The sequence below is a fragment of the Petromyzon marinus genome, chromosome 19, assembly GCF_048934315.1.
Source record: "Petromyzon marinus isolate PM22_M1 ecotype Great Lakes invasive population chromosome 19, UKy_Petmar_22M1.pri1.0, whole genome shotgun sequence".
Lineage (NCBI taxonomy): Eukaryota > Metazoa > Chordata > Hyperoartia > Petromyzontiformes > Petromyzontidae > Petromyzon > Petromyzon marinus.
The window spans coordinates 2,222,978-2,244,444 of record NC_133685.1 but is presented as its reverse complement, the minus strand read 5'-3'; the positions used below and the strand labels follow the sequence as shown (position 1 = coordinate 2,244,444).

General features: G+C 49.7%; 1 pseudogene; it reads right to left on the bottom strand.

Annotated features, from left to right (window-relative positions):
- Positions 1–2,847: 2,847 nt before the first annotated feature.
- Positions 2,848–12,846, bottom strand: LOC116943933 (uncharacterized; annotated as a pseudogene).
- Between the last annotated feature and the right edge of the window lie 8,621 nt (positions 12,847–21,467).

The following is a 21,467-nucleotide window of genomic DNA, read 5'->3' as shown; positions in this document are numbered from 1 at the left end:
TGGGTTAGATCGCGTAAATATATAAATGTGTCGTTAAAACCCGCCACCACCTGACACAGCCAACTAGTAAGGGTTGTCACGTCAACAGAACGTGCCTCCCCTCTCTCTCCCCATTCATGATCTGTAAGACTCTACCTGTCCCCCCCCCCCTTTCGGTAAAGATGCCCACACCCCCTCCCCCTTCTCGCCACCTCCCTCTCTGTCTCCTCGTGCCTACGTGGAATCGCTCGCTCGACTTGTGGGGAGCGGTGGTGCAGCGCTTGGCGCGCTGCGCCACGAAGCTGGTGACCAGTGTGCCATTCCCGCTCACGGCCACCAACAACGGAGACGATTATATCCGGCCCCCTACCCGATCTGGCCCCCTACCCTAGGTCGACTCATTCTCAGATGAGTACCTGGTGCGGTGTCTTAAGCATCGCCACTTGGGGGACAAAAGCGGCCGTGCGGGCGTAGGTGCAGCCCAACCACCTCCTGGTGTGCCGTGTCGGCCTTGTATGTATTATGCCGAACGTCTTTCACAACCGTACGATGCCAACCGTGCTAATCAGAGGTGCATGGAAGGACTGTCAACAGCACTTGTCCCTACAGTCTGTTAAGGCTATACGGGGGATTTTTGTCTTTGTCCCCCCTACCACCACCCACATTCCGCCCCTTGTTCCGTGATGACCACCACACCTCCTCCAGCACCCCCCCTCCCCTTCCCAGCCCCCCAACCCCTCCCCTGCTTTATGGAGCCATCTCCACTCTGGCTGCTGTTTTAGGGCCCCCTAATCACGTGTTCAGCCAAGCGACGCTTCCTGGCTCCCTTTTGTTGACTCGGAGCGCGGGGAGGAGCTCGTGTTTAGCGGGTCATAAAACAACAACAACAAACAAATACACAAGTAAACAATAATAATTATTGTGCCTTCCACGTTCTTCTCAGTGCGGCTGATGTTGATGTATAGAGCAACAGCTGTCATTCGACATTGCGATGGCCGAGTCCCAGATGGCCGCGTCAGGAGTAGCGGAGTGGTGAATCGTCGCGACTGTGCCTGTCTAAATCTCTGTGTGAATCTATTAATTATGACCAAAAAATTTATTTTACCAGGTAAGGTACCCACTGAGCTACAGAGTTATTTTTCAGAAGCGACCTGGCTATTACAAATGATAGCTCAATGAAGTGGCTTATCATCATCATCACGTGGCAATGTCCAGCATGCAAATACTGTGAACGCGATGACGTTGATTCTAAATGTGAAGGGTAAAAAAACGCAGGACCCGGAGAAAAATCCACGCGACCACGGGGAGAGACACGCAAACTCCAAATATACAGCAGGCGTCAGGGTCAGGATCGAACCCACAACCTCCTGCATACCCGACCAGATGGTTAACATCTCCTAGCCATCATGGTGATGATGAGAGACACGCAGACTCAAAATATACAGCAGCAGGCGTCAGGGTCAGGATCGAACCCACAACCTTCTGCATACCCGACCAGATAGTTAACATCTCCTAGCCATCATGGTGATGATGAGAGACACGCAGACTCCAAATATACAGCAGGCGTCAGGGTCAGGATCGAATTCACAACCTCCTTCATACCAGGCGAGGTAGTTAACATCTCCTAGCCACCGTGGCGCTGAGTCTAAGTAAGTGTTTAACCCCCCACCCCCGCCCCCCGCGTGCTCCGGGTTCCTCCAACATATATGGACGCTGTTTTAATTGGCTGAAAATGATCAGAACTTATGTAGGGGATCGCAGAACTCGGACAATTGTTGGTGGTGTCGGTTCCTCACCGCCTGGCTGCAGCTACCGCCACCGCCTTTCCTCAACGATTGTGAGAGACGCCTTCCTTGAACGACGCCGACAATTCTTGATGTATACTCTTTGGTTTTTTCGGTAAAGTCACGTAGGTAAAATAATATAAATGAAAACAACTAAATTAAATCACGACGTTTCGGAGGCAACACAAGCTTCCGTCTTCAGGTGGAAATCCGTCACAGCAAAATTGCCTCCGAAACGTCGTGATTTAATTTAGTTGTTTTCATTTATTTTATTTTACCTACGTGACTTTACCGAAAAAAACCAAAGAGTATGAATCCTTGCAGTCACGAAAGCTTTAAATCTAGAATTCTGAATATAAAACTAAACATTTTAAAGTTATTATTACCATTAACGTACCAAGCGTCTTGAGGCAGTGTTATTATTGATGAAAGTGGAGTGTCTGTTGTTGTTTGTTCACCGCTGCCAACGCATCAGCATCACCAAACTAGTTGTGTGATCAAGTAAGCGGCACTTATTGGGATAAGAGATCAAAGCGGACCAACCCCCCCCCCCCCCCCGTTTTATTTGCAATATTTTGCTGCTCTAAATGTTCGTTGAGCTCTCATCTGTGGCCAGGTCGCTTCTGAAAAATAAGCTCAGTGGGGTTTATTTGGTAAGAAAAAAAAAGTTTAGTTTAATTTGGATATTTTTGTTTAAGTGATTTGTTTACCTTCTGTATACTTTGCACTTCTACCGTGTTTATTTGTATATTATGTATTGTTGTTACGTTCTGACCCCGTGCCACCTACTGGACATCTGTTAAAAAGAGCTTAATAGCTCATCGGAATCCTCCTGGGTCAGCAGACATATCGGCGGTTTTGCCATCGGCAAAGAGACAACTTAACACATCGTAGTAGACTTTCGCGAGAAATATTATCCGTAATAAAGCGGTTTTAGTTTTTGGGTTAGATCGCGTAAAAATAAATGATACATATACATGTTGTGGGTTTACCCTCTAACGCACCGGTGTGCAGCCCTTACTAATTGGCTGCGTCGGGTGGTGGCGGGTTTAACAACACATTTATACATTTACGTGATCTAACCCCAAAGCAAATCGTTTATTAAAGAGACAATGGGGTTAGTGCCGCACAACATTGGCCTTCCTCAACGTGACCCTCAGTATCCACAAAGTCATTATCCATCATTATCATCGTCAACCATAATCTCTCCACTGCTGGACGAGAGCCCCCCTCCACAGCTGTCGCCATCCCTCGCGGCCCTGCCGTGCCATGCCAGGCCGCGATCAATTTCCCTCCTGCACACGGAGCTGATTTCACCGCTCCATCTCCGCCCGTGAACGTCCCCCGGCTCAGCTGAGTTCCACTTCCGTTGCCCGCCACTCCGTCGTGAATCTCGAGCGGTGTCGCACAAATTTGTGTTGGGCCGGCGGACCGCCCCAGCCAGCGCCTACAGCCCTGACAAAACGCATTCACTTCTCTCTCTAAATACCACCAATAGCAAAGTATTCATATTACCGGAACATCATTCTTATATATTCTTGGTTCTTTCGGTAAAGTCACGTAGAAGGGAAACAATAAAATAATAAAAATCTAAAACATTAAAATCCCAACGACGTTTCGACTGCAACACAAGCAATCATCATCAGGTGTGAAACCCACAGCAAGAACAATTTGGAAAATTTTAATGTTTTATATTTTTATTATTTTATTGTTTCCTTTCTACGTGACTTTACCGAAAGAACCAAGAATATGAATCTCTGCAGTCACGGAAGCTTTAAATCAAAATCATTGTTATATTTACACAGCCATAAGTTGTTTTTTTTACGGGTGACATTTAGAACTTACGATTCGGGTAGTTGAATCAAAGTAGTTTACCTAACTTAAACATTTATAAAATAAAATATAGTAAGTTAAATATTAATTCATGCCCGACACAAAAAAGGCACTGGCATTGTCATTAATGTCCGGATCAAGCCGCATTTGCATCACAGCCACCGCGGGCAACGTGGAGGAGCGTCGCGGAGTCCCTGGTGGTGGCGGGGATCGTCCTCCCGAGAACCGCTGCCCGAGACCACCGCCGGTCATCATCCCTTGGATTGGCGACGTTTTACCGACTTCACCTCGCGACCGCGACACGCAAGACACCCGCGGCTTATGGAAGTTGAGGGATGGCCCCGTGGGTCGAGGCTAACCGCAGAGTGGCAGTCAAACGATCGGAAATGCACCCCGGGAGGACGACCCAGTCTCTCGTTCACCCCGCAGGCGACGTGATCGTCACCGTTCGATATCGTTTGTTTCGGCCGACTCATGTCTATTGTTTCCCTTCGTTCTGATCATTACCCTGAAGCGAATGGAATTAAACAAAGCGGCGTCGTTTCGGGCAATAGTTTGTCTCCATAAGTGCCATCGATGGCCCCTCATCAGGGTCATTGCCCGTAAAGTCGCCTATTATGTATTTTTCTAACTTTTTAAAACGCAGTGATACTTGTTAGGTTTTTGTTATTATCCTAAAGGATGTAAATCGATAATAATAGGTACTCACACGCGCAGTACCATGCGCGTAACATCAAGCGGAAGAATCGATTAATCAATGAACCGGCATAACCGCCGCATATAGGAAGAATATATGGAAAATAAAATATATACGTACATAGTTACATACACATATACCATTTTCGTAATTATTGTGATGCCCATTTACCCCAGGAAAGCCCTCGCTGAGTCTCAAGTCTCGTTTTCAGGAGGGTCTGGCCGAGTTTTTGCAGTAGAAGGCGATGTTGCTGCTGCTGTGTGATCCCAATTGAGTAATGTGCGCTGTCATATTTTTTAAGCATTCGGATATTTGACCAATACCATTTACACATTGTACGTTTAAAAAAATAAAACATAAAATGCCTATGCAGACGTTGGTAAGCGGACTAATGTTTGTGATATACCTGAAATAAATATAAATTATACATGCAAAACAGCTCCCATCCAGACAACCATTGGAAACAACAGCCTTCTCTTGCAGCGTCACGTGACCATCGCCCAGGTGAGGTTGCCGTGTTACACAGGCGAGGCGAGTCACGTGGCACACGTTTGAGACCACGTGACACATCGGTGAGACAGGTCGCGTGGCACACGTGTGAACACGTCACGCACAGGTGTGACGACATGCCAGATGAGACCAAGTGACACAGGTGAGAGACCACGTGGCACACAGGTGAGAGACCACGTGGCACACAGGTGAGCGACCACGTGGCACACAACGTCAAGGTAGTTGAATGGTGGGCTTGGCTGCTTGACCCCCGTTTCATGGGGACCCGATTCCCTGGGAACTCGATTTGACCCCGGAAGCGGACCCCACTCGTCGCACGGCAATCTTCTTCTCCTTGACGCGCCGGTTCTGGAACCAGATGGTGACCTGTTGGAATATCATCGATTAAAATGTGATCGTTAATTTGAATCGCATTATCATGATGACCACACGTCAAACAAGGTGTCATCGTGGCCAAATCCCTTGATGCTACCACTTCTCGCCTACACTGTCGACCCTTGGCCAGATGGTCCCACACACAGCGACCTCGCTCTTTCCCCGTGGTGGTCAGAGTATGTGGAGACCACTCCAATGCCTCTCTCCCATCCAGCACACACGTTTCCTCCATCACAACCTCCTCCACCTCCTAATTGCATCTGCAACGATACCCTGAAAAAAAAGCAAACACTGTCCCAGATAACTTCAACATAACTCTATTTCACACGGGAATAATCTGCGGACCCTGGAGCACCAACGGGACACTCGCCCCTGGCAGCGTAGCCGCACACGAATCGCCTGCGGGGCGCTGCCGCAGATTTCCAAATGCGTCACTGCACAGCTGGCTGCAGCGCTAACCCACCCGACCGCGTGACCACCCCACGCGTGCCTCTAGAAGTTCGGGTTGTTCCGAAAATTCCGGGCCTAAATATCATAACCCGCATTGTGGATGATCACGTTTCTTTTTGTGGTTGTTTCTGATTGAACCAATGAAATGTGTCGTTACCTGAAGACCACTCTGTTATGACGTCACGCGCTACGACTGTTCTCTGACAAAAGCGGCGGCACGTTTTGTGAGCACGGAAACGCGTCGAGTTACCGCACAACGAGAATGGTCCAAAAATATCCCTTAAAAAATTCGATGTTTTAAAATCCTTAACTCATCCCGACTCTCGACCATATCAATATTGTTGGTATATGGAAACGGAGTTTAGCTACTCCTGCTATAGACCGTCGCCCCCTAAAGACTATCGCCCCTACAGAGTATTTGACTGTCGCCCCCGTGGACTATAAACCATCGCCACTACAGGCTGTCCGTCGCCCCTGAAGACCGTGGGCCGCCCTGGAGCCACTCCGCACCTGCCTCTCGTTGAGCTGGGTACTGGCCGCCACGCCGCGCCGCCTCTCGCGGCTCACGAAGCGACTCGCCCCGAACTCCGCCTCGAGCTCCCGCAGCTGCGCCTTGCTGTAGGGGACCCGCCTCTTGCGGGAACGCCGGGGCACGGGGTCCGCGGGGTACGGGAGACCCCCTTCCTGCTGGACCCCCGCGAACACAGGGAACCCTTCCTCCCCTGCGAGGAACGTACGGGAAGGGGCGGGGGGGGGCGTTAGGAGGGGAACTACAAACTGAGCTATGTAGCTGGTTTGTTTTAATATAAGCGACCTGGCTGCCACAAATGAGACAGCTAAACGAAGTGGCTTATCACGTGGACATTTATAGCAGCCAAACAGCCTGAACGCGTGGAGGGAAAAACCGAAGGACCCGGAGACAAATCCAAGCGACCACGGGGAGAGAGAGACGCAGACTCCAAATATACAGCAGCAGCAGGCGTCAGGGTCGCGATCGAACCCACGACCTCCTGTACACCAGGCAAGGGAAGTAACATCTCCTAGCCACCGTGGCACATGGCTCGTGTACAGTATATGTAATAATAAGGCAATTGTCCGAAACGTCGTCTCATGCTGGCGGAAAGTCCTCCACGAGGCAGTTCACGAGAGCTACTCTCGAGGGCAATTTGGCCTACTCTTCCACGATGTCCAGACGTCTTGACGGGGGTGGGAGTACCTAGACTTTACCCCCACCAGATGCTCCCTGTCGATCGAGTCAGTGTGGAGGACCCAAGTATACTGCTGTGTGGACAGAGGCGGGAGGGGGGGGTTAACAAGTGCCCATTGTTTCCACTGCCGCGACGGGAGATCAAACCGGCCACCTCTGAATTCGCGCAATTCCACTGCTAGATGAGAGTCGTGTTGTTCGCAGTGGTCATGTTAACCATGCTTCACCACGTCTGGGGTGAGTGAAGATGAGAGGGGGCGTGGAATTCAGGACCGGTTCCGAGGCCAACTCTGCTCCGCTCACGTTCCACCTGTGGCCGGGAATCGAACTCAGGTCTTCCGGGAAACATAGCGCAGTGCGCTAACCACTGCGCCACCGCTCCACCCAACGGGGTTGGATCCTCCACACTACAAACGCGCTGGTCCGTGTGCGCTGGCGAAGGCGGGCACAGGAGTGCAGTACAACAATGGAGTTGGTTTTCACTGCCCTCTGCTGACCATCACCATGCACGATGCCACGTGGGCTCAAGAGGGGGGGGGGGTCATAATGGGCGTGTCCAAGACGCCGTTGAAACCTGGGTTCAAATCCCTTAGCTGGGTCTCTCTCAGGAGGTTTACAATGGCAGTGCCAGGTTCATAATGGACGTGTTTAAAGGTCGTTAACGACCGTGTCAGAGACGCAGACACGAAAACGGCTGAGAACCTTGGTCCAAGCCCTAGTTCTGGGTTCCTTCCTCTCTCTCTCATTAGTCGTGTTCATAATGGCCATGTTAGAGACACTGAGCCGGCATGGACGAGGACCTGGGTTCGAATCCGAGTTTCAGCCGCCCAAGCAGAGTGATTGAACCGAGTTATCAATCGTAGCGAGTTGGTCTGAGCGCAGTCACACATGACTGGCATTAGAGACCCACAGACTTACGTAGAAACCTAGACTTACATAGAGTTGGCATGAAACCGAATTCTAGAGTGTAACGAGTTGATGGACTCAGTAAATTTGGGTAAAAATTTCTGGTTATTCCAGCTCTGATGGGGAAACATTAGGGGTTGATTGACAGGCAATGAGCACTCTTCTGCGAAGGGCATTTAAGGGCGTGTCCCCACAATGGCAGATAAAGAGGTCCATTGAGATGGAACTTCAAAGGCAGTTCTGCGGTCTCATCTTCCGCGGCCCATTTATGGCCATGGGAGTTCCAAATGGACGCCGATAGCGCAATCTGAATACAATTTGGATTGAAAACACCAAGACCAATTTTACAACCGATATTATTCCTCGAGAGATTACTATTTGGGATTAATATTATTATTAGAAACTGAAATCCCGTTATCGTATTCTCAATTATAATTAAAACGCACTTTTTTCACCATGTGTGTTTAAAGCATCTTATAATCCGGTAGCTGTATATGCGTGGGTGCGCGTGATCAGATTTGTATAACTTTATTGACACGGGGCGCAAGTTTGAGGTGCGTCTTATAATCTGGAGGATACGATATTATTATTCCTATTGTTGTACAGTGTTTCTATGTTCCCAGTTGGGCCTCTCAAACCAAGTCCAAGCGCGCATCTATCTGCCTTTCTCTGCGCACTCCAATTAGCACGGTTGGCTACGTACGGCGCGAAAGAAGTTCAACACACACACATTACTCTTGAGGTTTTAAAAAAAGTGTCATCATTTTCCATTTCACTCGATCACTTTATTCGTCTAATTAATATACTGGGCCCTGCCGTGGAAACATGGAATGCCCACAACTGACTCAGATGCCAACGGGGTTGAGCACCATTCCATGCTCGTTTGCGCAGAGGCATTCCACCTTCCCATGGCAGAGCCCAGTCTACTTAGAAACACGCGCTTAGAGTATTTGGCTGCTAGACATTTTCACGCGATAAGCCCACTTTGTTGAGCTATCATTTGTGATAGCCAAGTCGCTTCTGAAAAAGAGCTTTCCATAGCTCAGTGGGCCTTAGCTGGTAAAATTTAAAGTTTAGTTTTAGTTCATTAATTTGGCATATCAGGGTAGACCGAGTGGAGTGGACAATGCTGATTAAAGTTTTCATTTTTATTTTATAAAGCCGAAACCTTTAAGTGACAATGGCCTGTGTCGGGTGGAGGAGGGGTGCACGACACACATTTCTACTTGGACGGCGATCCGACCCCCGATAGTAAATTACGAATCGCGTTGTCAGCATTGTCGCTTTTCGCTTTGACACGGGTCAGAAGGCGCGCGAACACTGGACTAGAGAGACTGGATCGACAGCTGAACGAGTGCGCAAAGAAACACGCACAGAGAGAGGGAGAGGGGTGCACGTGTTGGGGATTACAACACGGTAGACAGCAAGAGGAAGCATGAGAATATTATCGATATAAATATGAATAGTAACCACACCGTAAGGGTGAAGCAGATCCAAAGGATGTGTGACTATCAATATGAGGATCTACGTTAAAAAAAAAAGATCAGCAAAACCATAATATAAGCAGATAAGGTTGCTTTTCCTGAATATATTTCATGAAGATACTGTATTTGTTAACTGTTACAAGTTGATGTGTGTGTGTTATACACAGTATCTGTATCTCTGTGTGTATACATATATATGTGTGTGTGTAGTCGTTAGCGCGGTGCGCTACAAACCCGGCAACCCGAGTTCGATTCCCACTCACGACCAACAACAGTGACGATTATCTTAACGGGTCCTGGGCCCTCCCCTAGGTCGACTCAGCCTCAAATGAGTACCTTGTGCAGTGTGTAGTGAACATCGCCACTCGGAGACAAAAGGCAGCCTGGCGTGGTGCTGGCCACCCACCCCCTCGAGTGCTGTGCCGGCCTTCGTAGGTGCTCGCTATCAGCACTTGCCACAAGAGTCTGTCGAAGGCTATACGGGGGATCTTTGTTTGCCTGTGCGCGTGCCTGTATGCATGTCACTCGCTAATAGCTCTTGCCTTTTAAATTAAGACATTTGCCTAACATATCAACGCAGGTCACTCCTGAAAATGCGTCTCGAGAATCGGAAATGATGAACAGAATAACTGCTATGAAGTTAATTTATTTTTTTCTGATTGTTTTTTAAACCCCTGTAAAATAAGTACAGGTATAACTTGCTAGAAATATGCCTTAAGAAAATACTAATGGACACACAGCATCAACTCTCATTCCCAATGTCTCATTGCAAACCCGAATTCAGGTTAAGCTATGCTGGACCATCAAGCAAGCAGTCTGCTCGCATGTAAAGTGTTTTTACATTTTATTTTACGCGTAGGATTTCACTACCAATATTACGATTCGCAGTTGGTTTGTTTCGTACACGTGTAGAACTTATTTTTTGCACCGTGCGTAGCCAACCGTGCAAAATCGGAGGTGCGGGGCTAATCGGAGGTCGTGTAAAATAAAGGCGCGTCGTTAAAAAGCCTCCTCGACCCGACAGAGCCAATTCGTAAAAAAATTGGCCACGCGAATAAAACCGTGGTAAAAATAAACCTTCGGTTTCAGCACAATCGATGGCGCTCTGGGAGGCATCTCGCAACGTTTAAATGGGTAACGACGTTTCGCTGGAGATTACAGCCAGCATCGTCAGGTTGCTAACAGGAGCTCAGATCGCGAGTGAGTTTTTATTAATTAGCTGTGTCGGGTGGTGGAGGGTTTATTACACGACATTTTATTTTTTACTACCGCAACCTAATCCAAAATAAAACCAATTGTGAAAAATTACGTTTTTTTAAAAAGAGTTTACGTTTGATAATTTTTTTTTAGTTTACTGCGCTTTTAATAATGATTGTAATTTTTTTGTGTATATTATATATTTGGGAGTGGACTGGAAACGCACTTCGTAAACACTCCTCATGTCTACGGTATATTCATAGGCTTAACACGTGGACTTTCGCGAGAAATATACTAAATATATACACACGCAATACTGTACTGCAGTATACCAATTGTACAGTACAGAACTTTAATTAAAGTATTGGATGTGTTATCTACTGTAAAGCGATAACTATGTAGTGACGTGACATAAGTTCGCGGTTCTAATTCCAACGGCCGCCCTGATTAATACTGCGGTGGTAAGAACTGTAATACTAAACTAGAAACTATTTTCTATTTTACCAGGTAAGAAAGACCCATTTAGCTACAGATCTATTTTTCAGAAGCGACCTGGCTTGCCGTGTCAACATTTATAGCAGCCAAATACTCTAAGCGACCACGTGATGAGAGACACGCAAACTCCAATTACACAGGCGTCAGAATCTGGATCTAACCAACGACCTCCTGGTAGGATGGGGATGGTTTAGTTTTATGTGTATGAATCTTGACTTAAAGCTTTCGAGACAGCAGGAATTCATATTCGTTGGGTCTTTCGGTAAAGTCACGTTGATAGATTAAAAGAAAATAACAAAAAACTACGACGTTTCGACCGCAACATAAGCGGTCGTCATCAGGATAGGGGGGAAAAACGTCGTAGTTTTTTGTTCTTTTCTTTGAACCTATTTAGGTGACTTCATGTGGATGTTTTTGGTTGATGTTTACCTTTCTTGTAATTTGTTTGTTGTTGTTGTTGTAACGTTCTTATCCGCCGCAACTAGACATCTGTGAAAAGGAGCTTTACAGCTCATGGGATTACTCCAGTAGAAATATTCTGATTTTGTATACCGGGCGAGGGAGTTAACATCTCGCTACCGTTACAATATCGATACGGTAGTGCAGTATTATCAATGCAGTGGCACGTGTTTAAGCTGGCACGTGGAGTGTGCAAGGAGCTTGTGTCGCGGTGGCCGGGACACGAGGTGAGCGGCAGAGCGAGCGGCTCACAATCATCGCAAGGTTGCGAGTTCAAATACGCCACTCCGCCAAGGTCGATAAAATACTTAAATACATTGTGGGTGAGGAAACAGCAGCGGCTGTCAAACCGAGATACTCGCTCCCCGCCATAGGAATGCGGAATGTCCACGACTGGCCCTGCATGGAGTTGTGAACAGAAACGGAGCACACACACGCCTCGATGTGGCTCAATTTGAGCAGCAGACAGTCGCTGCGAGTGTTTATTTCGTTCTTGTGGGTGACCGGTGAGCGCACGTACAGGTTGTGTGTGTACCTGCGGTGATGGCGGCCTTCCACAGGTGGGACGGCTGAGCGCGCTCCCTGTACCCACCACACACCTGGGCCGGCCAGGTACCCGGCGCGTACACAGCCCAGGGCGGTAGCTGTCGGGCAGGAGTGGTGCCGATCTGCGGATGATGCTGCTGCTGCTGTTGTTGTTGTTGTTCGGACACAACATCCACATCAAACCCCATGTATCCGCGTGGTTGAACCGCCTGGACATCCGCACATCTGCTCAGTGCTCCGTCCTGCTGTTGATGCTGATGATTTTGATGACTTTGATGAGCGATATAGCAGGTGCACAGGTGACTCGCTATGCAGCGCCTTCCTGGCGAGCTCGGAGTAGGGGCCTCGGCGAACGGGGACGCCCAAGGGTTGCGACTGGGGTCAGGAAATCCCTGATCGTGCTCGCCGAGCCTCCTCGACTCGTCCCAGAGGACGCCACCAACACCACAGCCGCCACCTCCAACGCCACCGCCAGAGCCATGCAGGAACATCGTTTCCAGCGGACGGAGGAGCAACTCCCCCCGTGTAGACACGAGTGCTAATGCGCGTGTACAACTTATGTACACGCGTGCAAACCGTGGACAGCGCTTACGCAGAACCTGGGAGGGGGCGGCGGAGGGGGGGAAGCTATGCACGTGTGGACACAGCAGCCCCCGGTATACACGTGAGAACACCTGTGCACATTCGCGTACGCACGCCCGCGTACACCTGGGTCCCACAGGTATAAGTGCGGGGATGGAGGGAGGTGGAAGGGAGGGTGGGAAGTGGCGAACGTGAACCCTGGGCGACCCGATGTACACACGTGGACACAGAAGCCACACAGACACGCGCGTGTACACCTGTGCACGCGTCGTGCCGGTGGTCACGTGGTGCCGGGCGCGCGCGCGTGCGAGCGCGTGCGTGCCTATCGCCGCGCCGCTTCATATCGGCGCGAGCCGCCGACGCACCGCGTCCCCATTGGCTCCGCGCCGCCACGTGACGATGCGCCGGGAGGGGGGGGGCAGGAGGGTGTGTGGGGGATACCCCCCCCCTCAAACTCAGCCCCCACCCCCTCCGGCCACTCCGATGATGAAATTCGTGGATTTGGGGAAGCCGCGGAGTTGGAGTTGAAGGGTTTGGATCTCGGACCGTGGTTCATCTTTGACAGCGAAAATCTCGCAGCCCGCACGTCTCCTTGGACGCGTCCGTCAGTCCCTCCAGCAAAGCAAACCTTTAATTGTTGCACACACTACAATATGTAATTCATAATAAAGGTTTTTGGGTTATATCGCGTAAGTATAAATGTGTCGTTTCGCTGGTAACTTAATCCAGCATCATCGGGATAAAATTACCGGCGAACGTCGCAGTCAAAATGATAGCGTTGTGGATTTACTCTCCAACACACCGGTGGCTGAAGTAGTAACTACTTGGCGTTTGTATTCTTGGTTCTTTCGGTAAAGTCACCACGTAGAAGGGAAACAATAAAATAATAAAAGTATAAAACAATAAAATTCTCACGACGTTTCGACTGCAACAACAAGCAATCATCAAAATTTGAAAAAGGTGGCCACTTTTATCAACATTTTCTTGCTGTGGGTTTCACACCTGATGATGATTGCTTGTGTTGCAGTCGAAACGTCGTGAGAATTTTGTTTTATATTTTTATAATTTTATTCTTTCCTTTCTACGTGACTTTACCGAAAGAACCAAGAATATGAATCCCTGCAGTTACGAAAGCTTTAAATCAAAAGACTTGGCGTTTGTTTACGTGACAAATCCCTTTCTAATTGGCTGTGTCGGGTGGTGGAGGGTTACGACACATCTATAGTTACGCGATCTAGCCCAAGCACCTTTATTGTGAATAATATTGGTCGCGAAAGCCTACCTATGTAATATTGCGCAGTGTTATACAACGTAATAACAACACGGGTCTTCAATTGTCTGGTAGATTCGCCCAAGGGGATGTGGCCGTGGCGGTGTAACGGGGCGAGCGCACCGCACTCTCCACCCAGCTTCTCACTTCTCTCCGTCGCCTCTCGTCTCACACAGCGGTTTACACACAAATACGGAGAGAAGCGGGCGCCACACGATGGCTACTCGATCCCCAGACCGGTCGCCCGTGGTGGGGTAAAGTGTGGGTACTCCCACCTCCTCTGAGACGCACCGGCCAGGGGGGAAGAGTAGGCCAAAACGCCCCATGGATGGCTGTCTTGCTGAAGCGCCTATCGGCCGACAGTAACGCGAGCAAGCAATTACAGGGCTGCGCCTTTAATCGGAATTGCCTTCCAGAATGGTCTACACAAGTTTGCGAGTCCGTGAGTCTGATTAAAAAAAATAATGGAAAATTATCAGTGGAACATAAATACAGCCACACACAAATGTACAGCGACAAAATGTATATGGAGACGTACAGACACACACAAATACGCTTAGATGTATGATAATGTGCCTACGTGTACACACAAATGTGTGTTTGTTTGTGTATATAAATGTGTCTGTGTGTAACACACGTACTGTGTGTGTACACGAAGACACATGAAGGGAACTATACCACAACTATCGCTCCGCAGACACACACATCTGTGCCTACGCGTACACACACACGTGTGTACCTGTTTACTCAGACGCGCGTGTCTATATGTACACACGCGCGTGTACGCGTTGCTATGTTTACAGACGCGTGTCTATAAGTACACACACACGGTCTATGTTTACACATAACGTATGTGTACACGTGTTTGCACACGTATTTGTTTACACTTTACATCTGTGTGTACACACACACACGAGCATCCCTTCCTTTGATCAGAACAAACCGCAGTGCGGTGCGTGTGACAGCGTCGACGTGGGGAGCGGTGGCGCAACGGTTAGCGCACTGCGCGACGAACCCGGCGACACGAGTTCGATTCCCGCTCAATAACAGTGGCGAATATCTGAACCGGTCCTGGGGTCTCCCATAGGTCGACTCCGCTTCAACTGAGTAGAATGGAAACCCGGTGCGGTGTATAAGCATCGCCATTGGGGAGACAAAGGCGGGCGGGCGCGGTTCTGGGTTACCCACCCGTAACAGCACTTGCCCCAACAGTCTGTTAAAGGCCACACACGGGGGGCACCTTTGTCTTTTGTTCGTGACCGTGACGTCAGCACGTGGCGATGTCTGCTCACGTCTGGGGGGCCCGGCACCGCGAGGCCCCCCGAGCGGCGCGGAGTCGGAAATCGTCGCCGTGCGTCGATTCGCAGCCGCTGGAGGCCGCAATTCGGGCACAGAGCCAGACAGGGGGGGGGGGGGGGGGGGGGGGCGTAAATCAGCGGGCGGCGAGAGACCTCACCTGCCCCAGGTGAGCAGCGCTCAGCCGACACCGCCCCCATCTGCTTGCCGAGCCGCTGCCTCGACCCCAACGCGACCTCACCGTGTGCCTCATTCTCGCCATCTCTCGCCGCGTCTCTCTCTCGCGAGCTCTCCCCAGCAGGGCTTCATCCAGCAGCGGATTGATCGTCTTTGAGTGTCACATTGTGCCAGTCGACAGCCCCATTGGCACTGCGGATGACACACACCGTGCGTATGTTGAACTTCTTTCGCGCCGTACAACGGCCCACCATGCTAGTCGGCAGGTGCCCGGTTCACCGAGTGTGACGTTAAAGATCCCGTGACATCGTTGCGTGCCGAAGTCAGGGTACACATTTACTGGCAGACGAACGCCACAAATGCGACTCACCCTGGTCTCTCGAGTTCCTAGCTGGTTACACAAAATCAACTTGAAACGTGAACAGTTGTAGTTTTCATATTGATATATTACTCCCCCCCCCGCCCCTGCCATAGGAATGTGGAATTTCCACCGCCGAAGGTAATGACCGCCGCCCCACCCAAACTCGTTTGATCAGAAAGACGATTGACATTTTTATAGCAGAAAGCACTCAAGAGCCGTCTTGTTCCCCCTTGTAAACCGAGAGGCTATGATCAGCCGCCAATGGGTCACTCATTCATGGTTCGACTCATTCATGGACCCATTAAAGCGTTCATTAAATTGGTATTACATAACCCAATAGCATATTATCATCCTTATTCAATCATCAATTCGATGGCTCATTAATTCATTTTTAAATAATGTCAAACAATATAAGTGGATTATTAATTATGTAATTAATTTGGCCAGTACTGTATCAATTCGGTTATTGGATCATTCACTCGGTCACTAAATGAGCAATAAACAGTCTGGCATTTAATTCATTCATTAATCGATATATTATTAGAACAATAATTTCTAATCTTACGCATTAATTCGCGTATCCAGTCAATGACCGCCGGCACTACGGGGGGCGGGTGGTGGCGAACCCCGTGGGCAGCCCCCTCGAGGGCCATGGGGCCCGGGGTTGAACCTGGGTGGGTCGAGTTGTGAAGGGAGCGAGGAGGCGGCGCCGGCGGGGCCGAGAGACCGGACGGCGGTTCCGACGAGGAAGTTCCTCCGCGTGGGCAGTCTCCCTACGGGTGAGTGAGTAGGCGAGTGATTGAGCGAGTAAGTGGGTGAGTGGACGAGTGAGATGAGTGGTTGTGGAGAGCGGTGGCGCATCGGTTAGCGCGCCACGCTACGCACCCGGCGACTCGAGTTCAATTCCCGCTCACGGCCAACACCATTGATCAATTATCTGACGGTCCTGGGCCTCCCGTAGGGCGACTCGGCCTCAAACGAGTACCTGGTGCGATGCGGGTGCGTAAACATCGCCACTGGGGAGACAAAGGCGATCGGGCGTGGTGCTGGATACCCACCGCCTCGTGTGCCGTTCTCGCTAGCAGCACTTGCCCCCAAATAGTCCATCAAAGCTACACGAGGGAATCGAGGTCCTGTGCGAGTAAACGAGTTAATAAACCCAGTGAGCGAGTCGGTGAGTGAAATTTTAAGAAAAGTGATCGATTGAATGACAGTGATTGGCTGAGAAGAACGAGTCCGTGAGCAGGCAAGGGGCTTGGTGCGTTACAGATTGAGCGATTGAGTCCATGGACACGAGAGAGCGAATCAATGAACGGATGAATAGATTAGCGGCGGCATCAAAGGCGGGGGGGGGGGGCTTCTATAGATCCGTGGCGCCGAGCAGCCATCGCCTGGTCACGCGCCGTTAATTGCCTTGTCAATTGCCAGGTGTAATGGTCACGTGTCATTCCCAGGGGTAATTGGGTCGTGGGTGTGCGACTCTCACGGCTCTCACGCCAGAGGTCTCACGGTGGGGGAGGTGGGGGAAAGCGAATATGGGAAAATAACCACGGACAGAAATCCTCGGAAACCTCCTCCCCCCTCGCTCCCCTCATGGCACAGGCGAGGCGCGCGGTCCTTTCGCGGATTTCGTCGACATCGTCTCGCGCCTCTGGGAGATGATTCAATGGGGGAACTCCCCAAGCTGCTTCCCTCACTCTTCGTCACCCCCCCGCCCCTCTTCCTCCTCATCATCTCGAGTCCTCTGCGGCTCCCCCGTGTCCTCTCCGGGCGATGCAACCGCCCACGGAGGTAGGCGCCACTGCGCCACGTCCCTTAGTCTGCGCAAGTCGATGGCTCTCTCTGCGGTTTATGAGTCAATGTGTAGCATTTGTGGGTGTCCAGGCGAAGGCCATCGGCTAGTTAAACCCGATTAAACTCGGTTTCAACCCGGTTTAACATCGCGGAGCGCCTGAAACCAAGATTCATCTGCAACGATGCGCGATGGTTATGATGATGGTGATGTTCAACGTTAAACGAGGGTTATGAGGATTAATGATGGTTATAATTATGATGGTAAACGTTAAGTGATTATTTAGGAGCGATGAGGGTTTAGGGAGAGAGGTGAGTAGAGGAAGATACAGAAGGAAAGGTGGGGAGGGGGTGAAGGACATGAAAGGAGGATGGAAAGAACGAGGAGGGGAAAGAGATGCGAGTGAGGAGCTGTAGGGAGAGACTATGCAGACAGAGAGAGAGAGATGTTACAAAGATGACACGATGGGGAGGATGAAGGTGAGAGAGAAGCGAGCAGGCGAGCCGAGACTGGAGCGAGAGACACCGAGGGAGGGGATGAGAGAGTGGGTGGGTGGTTGGGAGAGCTGGGCGGGGGGAACCGCGGAGCTGATTTACGAGAGTCCCCATGTTCCCGTCCACAGATCTGTCCCTTTTGTTTTTGTTTCCAAACGCAATTCCACCCCCCCGCCCCCCGCGTCGCTTCTCCTCCAATCGCTTCATCTTTACGAGCCTCATTGTCTCATCGCGCCGTCTCTTCCCACCGCTCCGAGGGCCTCGCTCTCCTCTCGCCTCCCCGTTTCCTTTTATTTTAAACAAATATCGGGGGCGGGGAGCGGTGGCGCAGTGGTTGGCGCACTCCTCTGCACTGGGAACTCTCCACTGGGAACTCTGCGACCGGGAGGTTCGATTTCCGGATAGCGAGTGAGGTGGCCGCGGCTTAGAAACGCCGTCATCCAGCAGTGGATTTGCCAAGGATGATGAGTGTTTCGATTATAGCATCGTTCAGGCACAGGCTGCAAGTAACACGACAAACATCGTAGGCACTGGTCATGCAGTTTGGATATAAATACGTTAATTCAAGCTCCCCAACCAAGTACTCAATTTATATTTTTTGGTTCTTTCGGTAAAGTCACGTAGAAGGGAAACAGTAAAATAATAAAAATATAAAACAATAAAATTATCACGACGTTTCGACTGCAACACAAGGGGGTGATGATGACTGTGTTGCAGTCGAAACGTCGTGAGAATTGTATTGTTTCCCTTCTACGTGACTTTACCGAAAGAACCAAGAATATGAATCCCTGCAGTCACGAACGCTTTAAATCAAAAAGTACTTAATTTGCTAATTATATAGCAGGAGTAATATTATTCTGCAGGCCTGTTTATCCACTGCTAGATGAAGGCCATCCCGTATCGGTCACGGAGGTCGTTTGACCATACTTCACCAATGCGGGTTGGTGGGGAGGGAGACCAGTACCGGCTCCGACATCACGTGCGCCACTCTCGTTGACCAGGGCCGGGGATCGAACTTGGGAAGCTGGACTCGTAGCGCAGAACGCGAATCGCTGTGCAAACGTTTCACACCCTCCGCCAATAGGGAAAACACGGTCATTTGAATGCGTGTATAAAAGTCGGCGCCGTTTCGCACAATGGCCCTTCACAGAATACGGTTCACGTTCTATGAAGCGCCTTTCCCCTGCCACGGTCACCGCGTTATTGACGATGACGTTGAGTATTTGTGCTGTTGCACTACCTGTCATCGGGACTAAGAGCAGCTGTAATGGATTCAAGGTTTAGTATCACTGCCAGCTCTAACCTAATAACCTGTACACACAAAGCACACGCAGGTTACACCCCCGACTCAATTATCATTGCCGAAAGGTGAGCCACCGTAGTGACCATTCATTGCGAGTCGTTACATCGACCTCTTGATCCAAACCGGGACAGAGCTTCGGAAAATATACAAATTATATTACCCCGAGGGGGGGGCAGTGGTTGACGGGAACCGAGATAAAAATTTTTATACATTAACCCCTGGCCGTCACTACAACTAGCGGAAGAATGTCAGACGATTTGCCCGATGAACTTTACGAGCCTTCTTACCAAGCAGTTCGTGACAAATCTGGTTTGGCCACCAAGCATCGGCGGCATCTCCCAGCCAGCCAACCGCCACAGCGCGCCACGAACGCGCCCCACCTCGTCCCGATCGCGGTAGCCAAGCAAGGAGACTGAATACACCTTTCATTTTACCAGGTAAAGCCCATGAGTCATACGAGCTCTTTTCCGAGGGGACATGCCCATACACAATAGCTCATCGCAGTTACCGATATCATCATCATCATCATCGTGGAAATGTATAGTAGCAGCCAAATAAGCGCACGAGTCTCAATGTGGTGCGGGGGGGTGGGGGCATCCGGAGAAAAATCCACGCGACTACGTGGAGAGAGAATACGTGGACTCAAAATATACAACAGGCATCGGCAGGGTCCGGGATCGAACCCACGGCCTTCCTGCATAAAGCATGCGATCATCCTCGCGTCAAAAAACAGTCTATAGCGGCGAGTGAGAAATGAAGGGCTGCGGTTAACGCAAGCGGGTGGAGGTTTTGTCGTACTGGAGTCGGGAAACGAGAATTCCTGCCCGACGCCTGGCACTGCCCTGCCTCGTCCCTACGAGGGGGGGGGGGGGGGGGAGATGGAGACAGCTGACCCCTCAAGGTTCGCCCCCCACGCCGCCCGCGTTCACGGCTATGCAACGGCGCTGAGAAATCTCACGACAAGTCTCGCCTCGTGTCTCCACTCGGAGACACGAAACGAGACCCGGCCCGAGGCGCCTGAACGTAGCATTCATCCGCAGGCAGTCGGGGGTGATATGCGAGAGCCACGTTGATCCGTACGCTACCCACACTTCGCAGTCCCAGTCGTTCTTTTAACAGGTCCCTGCAGGGTGGGCTGGTAGGAACATTGGAATTTTGCGCAATTTTATTTTTACACCCCAACAGCACGAGATTTCACTTCGTTAAAGTATTGAAAGGGGACGGACGGACGGACACATTCATCTATTGCAGGCTGGTACACTCAGTTTACAACTTCGTTCCTACCAGTATAACTCCTGGAAATATATATTCGGAGGCGCGTGGCTTGTATTTACTACCATTGCCACTACCAGACACACGCACCCTCTAATCACCAGCAGGCTGATCATGAAGGGCGAAGAAGAGCGCCTGGTGGTGATGACGTTATGGGCTGTCCCTGTTGATTTTGTTTTATTTGTATGTGTTTGGGTGATTGTTTTACCTTTATATCATGTTTTTTTTGTATTGTTTATTGTTGTAACGTTCTTATACGCCCCTACTGGACATCTGTGAAAAAATATCTTTATGGCTCATCGGATTTATCCAGGACAAATAAATATTCTGATTCTGATATTCTGATGATTCTGAGCGCGTGAGTGCACGTGCGTGGGTGTGATGAGTGAATTTACGTGAGTGTGAGTGAGTGCACCTGGTGGGTACGATGTGAATGTGTGTGAGTGCATGCGGTGGGGATGATGAATTCCCAAATTATTGGCTTGAACCATCCGCACCGCGCTAATTACTAACACTACTTAATTGGCATTGCGATCCGAGAGACAACGCGTACCCTTTACAACGTGACGCCGGTAGGGACGAATTAATTTCGCTTTTTCACGAGGATTTCCAAAATCGTTTCGTAAATAAATGTTACAAATACTAAATAAGTAAAACATTAACATAAGTATTGTATGAAATATAAGTATTACCTGTGCACTTAAAATGGGGTTCGACAATCGATTAGATAGATTAAAAATTAAAACGATTTGATAACATGTAATTAAAGATCAGGACAAATGTTACGTAATGTTTTTTTTATTCCATTTTGGGAGCGGTTAATCAACGCATGTGTATGTCTTTGTTCCGTGCTGGCTTCCATCGGTCCTCGCTAACAGCACTTGCCCTAAAAGTCTTACGGATACACGTGGAATCGTTGTCTTTGTATATATATTAAATGTATTGAAGCAGATTAATTCCCCATGTGTTTTTTTTAAATGAAACCAGATGCAGTGAAT